The sequence below is a fragment of the Marmota monax genome, unplaced genomic scaffold (genome assembly GCF_021218885.2).
Source record: "Marmota monax isolate L192 unplaced genomic scaffold, Marmota_monax_Labrador192_F-V1.1 WCK01_AAM20220418_F8-fsc00009, whole genome shotgun sequence".
Lineage (NCBI taxonomy): Eukaryota > Metazoa > Chordata > Mammalia > Rodentia > Sciuridae > Marmota > Marmota monax.
The window spans coordinates 22,099,635-22,113,184 of NW_026694710.1; the positions used below are offsets into that span (position 1 = coordinate 22,099,635).

At 44.1% G+C, this 13,550-nt stretch overlaps 1 protein-coding gene across 2 annotated transcripts in view; it reads left to right on the forward strand.

Moving 5' to 3' along the window:
- Hs3st1 (heparan sulfate-glucosamine 3-sulfotransferase 1) overlaps positions 1-13,550 on the forward strand; it is a 45,013-nt gene that overhangs the window by 1,053 nt on the left and 30,410 nt on the right. The gene's annotated exons all lie outside the window — the stretch shown is intronic.

Here is a 13,550-nt window from a genome sequence, read left to right on the forward strand (position 1 = left end):
ACAAGGAGAGACAGGGTCTTCTCATCGTCCTCACCTCCTTCTCTAGCACCTCAGCTCTGGAAGTCTCGAGGACTGGTCTACAAGAGCAGAAATTGGAGTTTCTGACTCTTAACGAATTGGATTTTTCCCCCTCTAGCAGATTCAGAGGTTCTCTCCAGTCCGCCGCTACGCGCCGGCGGCTTCCCATTAGGACCCTGTGCGGCGGCTGGAGCACAGCGCTCAGCCAAGCCTGGGTACCACCTGGGGCGGAGAACTAGCGGGCTGACAGTCGGCAAGTCACTCAGCCGACCGGGCATCCTGGGTGGGGACGATTTAGTCCGGCTGACCTTTGCGGTCGGTTGGAGTAAGGAGGCGATGGGGCATCTCCCGAGGGATGGGGTGCTCGCGAGGAAAGAGATTGAAGCGACAGCCCGGACTGTAAGTAGCCTATCATACGGAAACCAATTATAACTGGATCTTGATATTTCAGCTTACTTTTTACTTTTTTTTTTCCGCCTCGGTTTCTATTTCGGGTACCATGGATAGTGGAGGAGGTTGGGGGCAGGGGGATAAGGGGAGCGAACCCGCCGTGGAAGCGCTGAGCCCACTCCTCGGGAACCAGGGACTTACTGGCCCAGCCTGACTTCTCCAGGTGTGCTTTCCCAGCTGGGCGACTGACCTGGTGCTGCTCCCCCTTCTGGCACAGGCTGTCCAGGAACCCGAGGGCCGGCTTCAAGGGCCGAACCTGGAGCGCAGGAGGATGGTGAGATGGAGAAGCTGGAGCCAAAGCCATGATACGGGCACCATAGTCAAAGGGCTGTGCTGGGCTCAGCAGTTATTTTCCAGCGCTATAGGTCTTACTCTTACTACTTCCACCAAGATGGCATGAGAGCCTCCTTGCACGCCCAGGGCCTTCTCTTGGGCCAAGAGTTGCACCCCTCCCTCCCTAACCCGCTCTTTGCAGAACCAGTCGTATCCTTGACTTGCCTTGCCTTGTGCGAAACTCGCTCCTCCCCTTCCCTCAGCGTTATCCCAGGCTATTTTTATCCGCAACTTGAGCCAAGATGCTTTTTGGGGGATCCTGGGGACGCAACTCCAAATGCGCTGTCTTCAGACTGCGCTCCCAGAAGCAATTTCTTGCTACCTAGTGTAGCCCAAAGAGTATCAGGGAGAGCGGCCAGTGGGAGAAGGAGGGAGTGCAGGGCTCCGCTCCTTCTTTAGCAAACCAAGCTCTCCTCCTGCACCGCTCCAGGGCTGGATTGCTCCTCCAGACACCGGTCCAGCAGGGAGGGCAGGGAATCGGTCCTTAGCTGATTTCCAAGGAGCTCCGGCACTCAGTGTTTGGCCAGCTGCTGCCCAGGCTACAGCCAGAATACAGACAAATTCCTTCAGTTTTAGCTGTTCGTTCTCGCTTTACAATCAAATATTACCTCATTTTGTTAAGATACAATTACCAGATTTCACTCGAAGATTAATTGCAGGAATTTTATATTTTTTTTAAGGAGAGGATATAACCCAACTTTTGCCTCCCTGCATTTCAAAGCGCTCTCTTTGGTTTTCAGAATTATTTTTGCTTTCTGCTTTCCCAGCAAAAGTCGGTGCAGTTAGAATAAGCCTGACCTACTGAAATTCCAGGAGATGAATGTTTCAGCTGCAAATCCCTGCACTAGCCTTCCCTTTGTATTTCCAGTGCTTAGATAGCCCCACCACAGGATTGCAGAAAATACAATATTGAAATGGACCATTATGTTATATAAGATTTTCTCCTGCCCTAGTCAGGAAAAGATTCATTCTAAACGGAGACTTTCCAGGCTTCAGCTACCTATCTAACTCTTCCAGCAGACTTTGACAGGGATGGACAACTTCATGACTAAGCACTCCTAAATCAGCGTTTAATTAGGACAGCAGCATAGAGCGAAGCTTGTTGAGCTGTTTCTGGGCTGCAGGTCCACTATGAAGCTGCTGCTATAATAAGATGCACTCTAGCTTGAAGATGGAAAGTATTTACTGGGGAAGCTGATGACAAAGTGATGCCTTGAACTAGCAAATAGGAGTTTCCACAGGCCAGGGGGGCCTTGACTCTGCTGATGATAGGATCAGCATGGAGCCTACAGTCCTTAGCACAGTGCATCCACTTTGTAACCTTGTTAAAGGAGAGGGATTTGCATTACTGGGATTCCACAATATAGTTGGGGCTTTTACTTTTATTGTCAAAAGAAGGAACTTTCTTATTGGAAAAAAAAAAAAAAATCCCAGGCATTCTCTGAAAGGACAAGCCATGTGGAAGCTTTTCTTATTTTGAATTGAAATTTGGTGGTGACTAGAAAGAGGCCAGAAGGTGCACTGGCTGGTAGAAATCGCTTGATAGTGCACGCTGTCTTTCTGGGACTGTGGCATCTTTACTTGGTGACACATAACCACCCTGTGGAAGGAGTCCTGTTCTCTCTGTGGAGGCTAGGGTTTGGAAGGAGGGACAGATAAGTGGATGTCTAAATGGAGCCTATGCCAAGGTTGTGCTCAAGCGTTGGGTATTGGGCCAGCACTTAAACCAAGGTCCCCATGTGAGACACTTGTGGCAGGAGAATAGTAGTTTTCTGGCTGCTCAGCAGGAAATCCAGTAACTTTCCAGTCATTATAGAAGGCAGGAACTTCCCAGCTGAGTTGGAAAAACCAGGGTAGTTCCTTATCTACTGGGGGTAATTGTCTTCCTTCAACCTGGTTACATGATCCAGTGCTTTCTATTGAGACTGCCTTTTTCTGGTAGGGGAAAGAGAGAGACCTCCAGGCACTGTAGAGCCGACTTCTTGCCCCATGACCTTGGCTAAATGTTTTTCCCTCCAGGAGCTCAGGTTTTTTGTTTTGTTTTGTTTTGTTTTTTTCTTTTTCTTTTCTGCAAAATAGAGACTAATGGAATATTTGGGAGAAATAAGGAAAAAATATATGAACAGCATTTTGACAATCATAAAACCCTTATGAAACTCTTAACTAAATTGTCCTCCCACCATTTTTATTTTATGTCTATTTTAATTTTCAGGTTAATTGTAGTTTGGGTATCTCTGAGTTACGTATGCTAAATATTAAATGAGAGTGAGGATTTCATATAATTTGACATTTTCTTCTTCTGATCACTCTATGTGAATTCTACCAGCACAAGGCTTTGATGCTTCTCAGAATTATGATTGTTTTGTTTTAGTATTGTAGTTAATTTTTAGAGTATTTCTTTTTGTTTGTTTGTTTGTTTATTCTGTTTTTTTTTTTTTTTTTTTACCTTTTAGATAACATATATCTTAAGAAAATCTATTTATAGGCAGGGACTTGACATTGAATAATCTAAAAATGTAAGTTGCAGATAGGGGAGTCAGTTAAGCATCACTACTTTCATGGGATTACGTGAGTCTCTCTTGTCTAAATCTGTTCTCAGAACAGAGCTCTGGCTGTTCTAGGTGTTTTTCATATTTTTGTCCCCAAATTATCCTGGTACTTACTAGATGTTTGATAAATGTGTTTGCAAAAGTGAATGAATGATTGAATTGAATTTTCACAACAACCCTAGAGAGCAGATGGCATTATTTCTATTTAAAGATTGGGAATCAGCAGATTAGGAAACTTCATTAATTTTCTAAAAGTACAAAAGATTCCAGATTGGAACGCAGATCTGTCTGTTCTTATTTCACTCCAAGATACTGCTTGTCTTGCCCTTTCCCTCCATCTCTACTTGAACTCCTACAAAGTGTTTAGAAGATACCCAGCCACCGAAGGTCTTCTTATTTAGGGGGCACTACACTCTTGTTCTAGGGAGATGGTTTTGGTGGACAAGGTGAGGCTCTTTCTCCTTGTCCATATCTCCTAGCTCTGAACTCAGTTAAATGACCCCACCTGGGGCTTGGAATCTTGCGGGAGTAGTTAAAGGACACAAGGACAAAGGAGTGTTTATTTAGCACTGTGGGTCATGGATCAAGCGGCTGGCGTCAGCAGCAGCATCAATGTACCAAGATGTGGTCCCAGTGGAACCATTCCTTTGGCACCATCTTGACATGATCCTTAGAGCTTGGTTCCCTTCGTTTCTTTTCAGTTTCCAATCCTGGCTTTTTGGCTTCTCACCAGTTCCTAGAGGCCATCCACAATCTCCAAGCAGACTCCTTTTCCGAGTCGGGAGACATGGTTACTCACGGATGCACATAGCCTCTGCAATTCCTCTCCAGGCCTGCCTCCAACAGGAGGCATTCTGAGCTTCCTCTAACCCACAGGGAATTAAGCCCCTAGCTGTTTCAGGCCATTAGAATAATATTTACTGGGCCATAGTTTATCAATAGTTATGTGCCACCACATGAGGTCCAGAAAAATGAATACATCATTGTTCCCAGGAATAGCTTGAACATAATGGAAATGGATCCCAGTGGGCATCTTTTCTTTAATTTTTTTTTCTCCATATTGCACGCTTTTTGTTAGTTTTCCAGCAGGGGTCGCAAGCTAAGATGCTTTCAGCAACCAAGCAAGAATCAGCCCTGACAGATCAGGCCATGCCTAGGCATGAGGCCTTATGCTCAGACCCAAAACAGGGCTGCCAGTGGGCCTCAGGCCTAGCTGTGGTGCATTGTATTTATTTAATTTTCAAGATAGACTTCCCTAAGTTCGTACTTTTATGGGGAATCTACTGATTTCTGGGTAGTGACAGATTCAGTATTTCTAAATAGCACTATGTGGATCCAATAGAATATTTCTGTAATTAGATCTCATGTCTGCCTCAAAGCCTTCATTTTATGGCCTCCAGTTCCTGGGATAGGAAGGAAATTTGTCTGGAAAGGGGGATTCAGGAGAATTAGTTATCTAGAATATTCTGGATGGAGTGTCAGGGTTATGGGGTACACAGTGTTGGAATCACCTATGATTCACGTTTACACAGTTTTTGTTTTAACTCACTTGGGATGCATCTTGTCACTGTCCCAGTAAGCATTTAGAGAGATCACACTTATTCCTTGACTACATGTTTATTGAATTACTGCCTTGTGCCAAGTATTGTTTGGCTTACTAGTGACACAGTAAGGAATAAAGCAGATGGAAATCCTCACCCTTGTGCGAGGCGGAGGAAACAGACAAAAAGCAAGAGAGATAAATAAAATCTCTCCGAGTGAGATAGTGATATGCTAAGGATTCAAAATAAATCAGGGAAGGCGATGTGAAATGCCAGGGTGCTGGATGGGAGACGTGTGGCAGGTAGCCAGTGAGACTGCAGTCTGGTCTGTGGCTCCATGGAACCAAATTCCAGGTCACAGCCCAACATGAACAGGGAGTCTGGAGCCTTTATAGTTTTCTGGGAGTTGCAGTTGTGAGTTAATCCCACATAGTGGCCTCTGCTCCCCATTTTCACAAAAGTGACTCTGGAGCACATCTATTGTCAGGCTGTGTAAAGTTAGAGTACATTACTGGGAAAAAAACACCGAGGGCCAGTCCTCAAGGAAATCTCAGACCAGCGTGAAAGGCACTCATGCATGATCCCAGGTAGTTAGCTAACTGTAATGACTGAGGAGCTCACTGAGGACATCTGAACCATGGAGTGCCCCAGTTCAAAACTCCACGCTCGGCCTTGTTTTCACGGAGCCTTATTATGTGACAGGGTTAGTTCCCCTCAGTGTCTCTCACTTGCTTTATATCTGTGCTCCGTTATCAGTGATTTTTTTGAAGCTTTTATTGGCATTTTTTAAAAATTTGTGTTTTTTTTTTTTTTTTAATTGCAGCATTTCATTTTATCCTATAAAAACAAGCCAAGTGTTTAGAAAATGCCTTCTAAGTGTGAAACCTACATGTGCCCTGGGAAACTCTGATACACCTTCTTCCAAATCCAGTCCAGCCTTGGGTGTTGCCTATTGCTGGCAGGAGAGCTGTCCAGGAGATTAAGAAATAGTTGGTGTTCTTAAAATTGCAGTTTAGTGCAAAGTCAGATAAACTGGCAAACTTTCCCGTAAGAGATGAAAAATGCATCATGTACATTCCTAGGCCATCCCAATATGCCCCTCCTGTGGTCCTGTTTCTTTCTTTGATAGCCATAATTTCTTATCCTAATTGTGCAGCTAGTGTGTTTATCTCTAGTCATCTTGTTACTTGATCAACTCACTTGCGTACTATGTCTCACTCTTCCCCAGAATACATGCTCCATGAGAGCAGAGAACTGGAGGTGGATGTTTGCTTCAGTTTCTAGAACAGTACGTCCACTTCCCAGTAGTTGCTCAAAAAAGGCATTTTTCTGTCTGGAGGAATTAGGGAGGACTTCATGGGGGAAGAAATATTTAAGAAAAAAGAGAGGCGTGGGAAGAATAGCCAAAAAAAAAAAAAAAAAAAAAAAGATCCAACATAGCTGAAGTCCGTATTCCCCCAAATTCTTCTTGAGAACTCAGTAAACTATTTTTTGGATCTCCAAAATGGTGACTCCTGCTGAGTAATGGCACTTTCACAGGAACCCTTTGCACAACAGATCTCAACCTTGCAAAGTGCTCCTGCATGAAGAGAATGTAGCCATGATAATGCCTCACTTTCATATAATGTGATAACCCCATCCCCGCTCTCTCATACCCAGTCCTGCCAGGGACTAGAGGAGTTCTTAGCATCTCTATTTTATATTTAAGGAAATTGAGTCTCAAAATGAAACAACTTTTCTTGCATGCCCAGAGGGAAGGTGGCAGGCTCTGAATCTGCACCCAGGATCCTCTACCTGTGTTGAGCAGATGGTTCAAGGTAGAGATTTTTGAATTCCTGGAGGGACTAAGAAGCTCACATTTCCTATAAGTGAAGACATGTGTTTAGATTTAAAACATCCCTATCTCCTTTTATAGCCATCAAGAACTTCCATTTCAGCATTTTAAGTCTTGTCGAACTTCCCTGAGAATTCCTGCAGATTAGGTGCCTGTACATCCAGCAGTAGGTTGTTTTATGTAAATATCTTCATTTTTTTTAGGAGAGTAAATCAAAGTCCTAGATCAGTAGTTAAAATACAGTGAGAGAAAGGTGTTTGCAGATGCAAGTGAAATGAAAAGACATCCTTGCCTGGCTGTGCTCAGAAAAATAAATACTTCAGTGGCACGGAGTGAGGGTAGGCTGGGAGTTTCCTCTGAAATACTGGCTTGTGCTTAACTCCAATTACTTCTCAACCCAGATCTTCCCCAACATCCTGGATAGAAAAGAGAGACAAGGTGTCAATTACAGATTTCTGAGATTGGATTTTGGAATTACTCTTATCATAGGAAGAGTATTCCTCTGCATTCCTCTTCTGTTTGAATTTTTGGCCTATTCCTCCTGGTTGTGTCACCTTAATAGATGGATGGTTTTTCTGGGCCTTAGTTTTCTTAGCATTCTAATGAGTGTAAAAGAGATTGCAAATATGAAAGAGCAGAGCTCACTGCTTTATAAAAGGGATCTTCTTGTATAAATTTACTAAACTTAGCAAATAAAAATATAAGACATCCAATTGAATTCAAATTTCAGATAAACAACAGATAATCTGGTTAGATCCCAGATACTAAATACTATGAAATTATTTCCTGTTGGCTGGGCTGTAGCTCAGGGGTACAAGGCTTGCTTAGCATGGAAGAGCACCCTGTGTTCAATCCTCAGCACCCTCCGTTCCCAATTATTTATCTGTAACTTAAGTTTAACTGGGCATCCTGCTTTTTACTATCCTTGTTCTTCTCATAACTGTTCTGAGAGATTACTTTTTTGAAAATTCTAGAACCCTAGCAAGTTACAGCAAAGGTAGCACTGTAATCTCAAAGGTAAAGTGAGCGAGCCTGGGGGGAATGGTCCAAGATGAAAGAGAAGGGTTGTTTTCCCTGGTGAGCTAAGCAACAGAATAATCAAACCAAGGAGAGCTTATTTATTTGCTAAAAGAGCAAAACAGGACTCACTGTGCATTTAATATGTGAGTCACACTCTCTCCCGGACTAGGAAATCACCAGCCAGATTATTCTCAACGCTTTTTGGGAGGAAGGTATTTCAAGGCCTGAGGCCACAGGGGTAGTGTTGGGTCCACGAAGGCAGGGCCTTATTAAATACCAATATTGCTCCAAGCTCGTTACCGAGACCTGGAATTGGAAAAGCTGGGCTCACACAAGAGCTCCGCTGAGGACACTGAAGGGATATTTTGTGCTTTGAAAACTCACACCTGAAATTGCTCCGGCATCAGAGGAATCCAGAGCTAATAAAACTGTTAGCGGGCCTTTCAGAGCCGCTCCCCCCAGTGGATGACCTCAGGTTATAAATGATCTGTGGTCTTCCTGCGACTGCTGGAGCATGTTCTGAGGATGACTGTGAAAATATTGTGTTTCCATTTCAGGTAATAACCTGGCAGGAAATTAACAAGAATTTTGTTGCATGTGTAGTTTCCAAAGCAAGAGTTTTATGGTTTCTTCAATAGTGAGTTATCGCTTGCGCCAAAACAACCAGTTTCTGTTGCATATAATATTAATAACTCCTCATTTACCCTGAGCTGCTTCCTAGCAGTGCGTTTATATGGAATATAGACCAGAAAAATTAAACAAAAAGGCACAACAGCATTTGGTTAGCAGGAGGTATATCCAACCAGAGGGATCAGGTTAGAATACACTTCACCTCTTCTTAGCCACGCCCCAGGAGGTGAGTTGAGCCTCAAGTTACCACATCTGGGAAACGGGCATAATTAAAATCATATGAGAGGGTTGTTTAATGTTCAATTATCCAAGTAAATGATATCAAGCATATACACAGTGACTGACCTCTATATAGGCAGCGATAAAGAGGGGGGGGGAAGATTGCTGCTAGGACTAGGTAATAAGAGAAAGCAAGGCCAGCCTCTGGATAGCAAACTCTACATCATGTCCAGGGACTGCCAGCTGCATCTCGTGCATCACAGTTACAGGAGCGTGTCTCAGTCTTTCACCTTGTTTCCTTAGTCTCAATTCATATAATTCAATATACATTTATTTTAGGGGCCAACAGACTAGAAGCAGCAATGCAGAGAGAGCACGGAAGGAATGTGAGAAGACACATGTATAGGGAGAAGGAGGGAAGGAGGGAGCAAGAAGGGAGAGAGAGAGAATAAGAGAAGAGAAGAGAGGAGAGGAGAGAGACGACAGAAACCCATTAAAAGCAGACAAAAGGACATGAAGGGCATCCAGGGACATTTGTGACAAAGCAGTTCTCAGCCATCCTGGTTGAATCCCCCCTTTACACACTTAGGTAAGTCCCAGAGCTTCTCAGGACCCCACATAGTGCCTGTGATCTTGATGGAAAGGCACAAAAGTCACAATTGTCAAACTGGAAAGATGACGAATGATATAAACAGGGACATGTGCTGTGCTCTTTCCTCCCGTTCTGTGACAGGATAAAATCACAGAAAAAAGCAAAAGACAAGGGAACTGAGTGCCATCTTGTGGAAGGACTGACCACCATATCATAGTGGTCCTAGGACTGTGTGGGGGCTGTATTCAGCTTGGTTTTAAATTTCCATTAGATAAGCCTCAGTTCTTTCAGGGTGACATCTCCGCTCTCTGGACTACCCCCTGTGAGATGCTTTGCCAGGAGCACCCTGGTTTATGCCTCTCTAAGCTATCTCTGAACACCCCATGAGGACTATCACTTCTGGAGTGAAATTCATACCTGTCAATCATTCTGTAAGGCAGGACCATCTTTGCAGACAGAACCCTGTTCCCTGAGCAGTTTGTAGTTCACCATGACTCTGGGCACAAGATAATGTGAAGTATTTTATTCAATGCATTTGACATTGGGGAAGTGATTTTGCTTCTGTGAATCTTGGTTGCCTAATGTGCAAAATGGAATTATACTTTATTGTGGACTTTTGCTGTGAGAATCATATTTTGTAATGCATTTAAAGCACCCGTTAGGGAGTGATACTTAGTAAATGTCTATACTGCAGCACTTCAACACGATGATTAATGGTTCTTGCTGGAAAGCTTGATTTTGATTGGAAACCAGATTGAGAATGTCATCATGGGTCTGACTGCTCATTGCCATCCTACTCACCTCCTCTTTTTGGCAAATCCTTCCCACCAGGTGGTGAAAGGCCACAGTGTCTCCAAGTAGCTGATCTCATCACTCGGCTCTAAAAAAGGAAAAGAAAAAGGTTCAGGCCTCTCTTCTGTTAACCCGGGAAGGCAATCTTTCTCAAAACCCTCCAGAAGATTTCTCCCTTATATTGTATTAGCTAAAAACTAGGACACATGTCCACAGATTTATATATATAATAAAGAATAGGAAACTGAGGCACCGAGACATTTGAAACAGTTAGAGGTTAATTAATCAAACCTGGTAACCCTGAATTGATCGCTCTTGCCTTTGAGCAATGGTTGCACTTAAGTTTGTACATTTCAGTTGGTGATTGATCCTGCTTAGCTTCATAACTTCTTTTTTATTGCTATCTTCAGCTCAAATACAAATCTTCCGTTTTTCTGCTCTCCCCAGCTCTGTAACTTCTGCAAGGGTTTGCAAACTGCCATATTTCTCCACTATGACCTGAGCAATCTTTGCAAACCCCAAAGATAATCAGGTCCCTGCCCTGACCTCTGATACAGAATGTTACCTGGATTCCCATTATCTGGAATGGGAATGTGCAAATAGAATTATACTTTAATGGTGAAGTGCAGGGCACTTAGACACAAGAAGAGATCTCATCCCTTCTACGTGGCTGAATTGTAGTGTCACCTTGGATGAGTTAATAACTCTCTAAACCTCAGGTATTTTTTTGTAGTTTTTAATTAAATATTCATCATATACTCATTTATTTACTATTTAATCTGTTCTAGGAGCTTAAATTGTAGGAGGGTGGGGAATTTTTCTAGAGTCCCTAAACCTGGATCCAACTTGAACCAATGCCTGGCAGACGATTGGCACCCAGTGAAAAACCAGAAACCCTAATGCCTTCCATTTTCACTGAGTCATCATGGTTAAATGCACGAGTGCCTTTAATGAGGAGTTTAATCATGATGCATTTCATTCACTCAGAGTGTTCCATGCACATAGTGGGTGCATACCAGCCAGCTCCTTTGGCTGTGTTGTTTGTAGAGTCAGAGTCTCTCTGGACTGCAGGTTGTGACTGTGGCATTCACATTCTAATCCTCAGGCCTCACCCCACAACATTCTGTCTTTCACATGTACACCTCAGAATCTGACCATGATGTCCCTGTTGATCCCCTAGAGAAGTCAGAAATGTGGACATCTCCACACCCTGAACCTACTGTTTTCTCTATTTGGACACCATCCCATGCATCTTCTCCCTTTTCTCATCAGACTCAGACTGCATCATTCTGTAAGGTCTGCTGGATGGTCTCCCTACTCACTGCCACACCATTCAATGGAAGTCATAGTAGGTGTGATCGTCACCACGGATCTCTCTTCCAGGCACATGATAGGACTGTATTATTTTTCTTAGTTGAAGTTCAGCATGGGCGTGTAGAGGACAGATAGACAGGTATGTCATCTGGCCTGACCTTTAGGATCCAGCTGATGCCTGGAGCACAGCTGTATGCCCTCCCAGCTCTAGGCTTGGGACTGGTCCTGCACAAGGCACCAATTGCTATGTCTGTCGGGTCCCTGAGAGACTTGAGTGAGCAGAAGCCAGCACCCACCTGCATGGGACAAACAGCTCAACGTGTGGTGTGTGTGTGTGTGTGTGTGTGCACGTGCACACGCTGAGGTGGGGATGCTTCTTTTAGGCTAAACCAGTCTTTCCTGAGTGAGGCCCACCTGTGCAGTGCCACTGGTATGCCACTAGTTTTGCAGGTGACATGGTTATATTTGCTGTTGACTTGGTTACTTCCCTCAGGAAATGGCTTCTGGAGAGCTGGGAACACCCTGCGCCTGCTGCTTGCCCGGTGCCTGTCTGGGTGTTGGAACACAGTCACCGGTGAACTGGGGACTGAGGAGCTGAGGGGTGAAAGGAAGGGCATGCAGCCCTCAGAGTTGGGAAGTGAGAGTACCACAGTTAGAAACTGAAAGTACCACCATTATAAATAGAAATATCTTTTTTTGAGGGGAGGCTGATATTTCAGTTCAGATGGGCAGCTGCCTTCTGTTGCCTCATGAGGAATTTAAGGTGACCCAGGAAAACGTCTTCTGGCTGAGGGCAGTGCCACTTGCACTGTCCTTTCCTGACCTTGCTCTTATCTGCATCATCCTATGCACCGTCCTCTCCCTGGCCTGAAGCCACCTGCTTCAGGGGCATCTCTACTCTTTCCAGTCTTGGAGGAGCAGCCTGCCCCGTCCTGTCCTGGTCACTAGCCGTGGTTCCTTAGCTGCACAAATTCCAACAGAAACTGCAGAGAGACTCTGTGTGGCCATCAGCCATTCAGTAGATTCTGCTGACCTGGGCTACCAGGCCCCACTCCTGTCCACCATCCTGTGTTGAAAATTGTCCTCCGGCAGCCTGTTCTTTCTTGAACAGTTCTGTAAGATTCCCTGATAAGCACTAATTGTGTCATAATGACATTCTTTAAAGACAGTAGATTAAGAGCCGCTCTGTGCTTGGGATTCTGCTCTTTCTCTGTGCTTGGCTCTGTGTAGCTGTCAGCTCGGCAACAGTTCTGCACTTTCCCTGAATATTTTTTCAAAGAACATTTCAGTTCTTGGAATGTTGTAGTTCCTTTTATTTTTTTTTCCCAACAATTATTTAAGCAGAGAAAAACTAGTGGTTATCAAACCTGAACTATTCCCATTGTTGTCCTTTCATTTTTCTCCTCAATGTAGTATCACCCAGCTGTGATGGATGGAGCATATAATCCCTGAGCTCCTCCCTATGGGAAGTCTACCTCGGGTGGGTGCACTAGCTAGCATGCTGTATGTAATAGCCCTTTTAGTTCTCATGGCTGCCCATGACGGTCGGCAGTGTTCCCCTTCTTGAGGAAAACTGAGGCTCAGACAGAAAAGTAGCATTTCCAGTGGCACTTGGATTTAACCCCAAGAAGATTAAACCCACACCACTTTATTTATTGGCTTCTTTAGTTATGCACTTCAGCTTGGACTTTGTTTGAAAGTGTTGAACCTTGTTCCTGCCCTTGCCTGACCTCTGCATGTCTCTCAGGTGTCTTCTCCACAAATCATCTCTCCACACTTATTCTTCCTGGACGCCTTTGAGTTGCCAATATCACATCTATTCCATAGTCTGTTTTATATTTGCACTGGACATGATTTTTCCACACCAAGTTTTCTTCTTACACCTGGGCTTCTTGGGGTGGGGCCCCATTTTCATCCTATATTCTTGGACTGGGCCCAGTAGAAACTGATCAGGGGAGTCTGCTTCTTGAGCAAACGTCAGCTATCCCCAGGCTGTGATGAATTTGCTACTTCTACAGTATAGTAAGGGAGGTAGGAGGATAGTAATTGTCATAAGATATCTTAGAATCCAACTTGGTGATGCACAATATTAGTAGTCTCTTTGTACACAAAGAGATTCTTGAAAGAAAAATGTGGAAAGCCAATCCAGGAAGCTCAGCACAATGGTCACAGCCTCATGTAGCTTGAATCATTGTATTTTGGACAAACCTAGTGCATTTAATTAGCTTTTCATCACTGCAACAATATATCAGTGACAG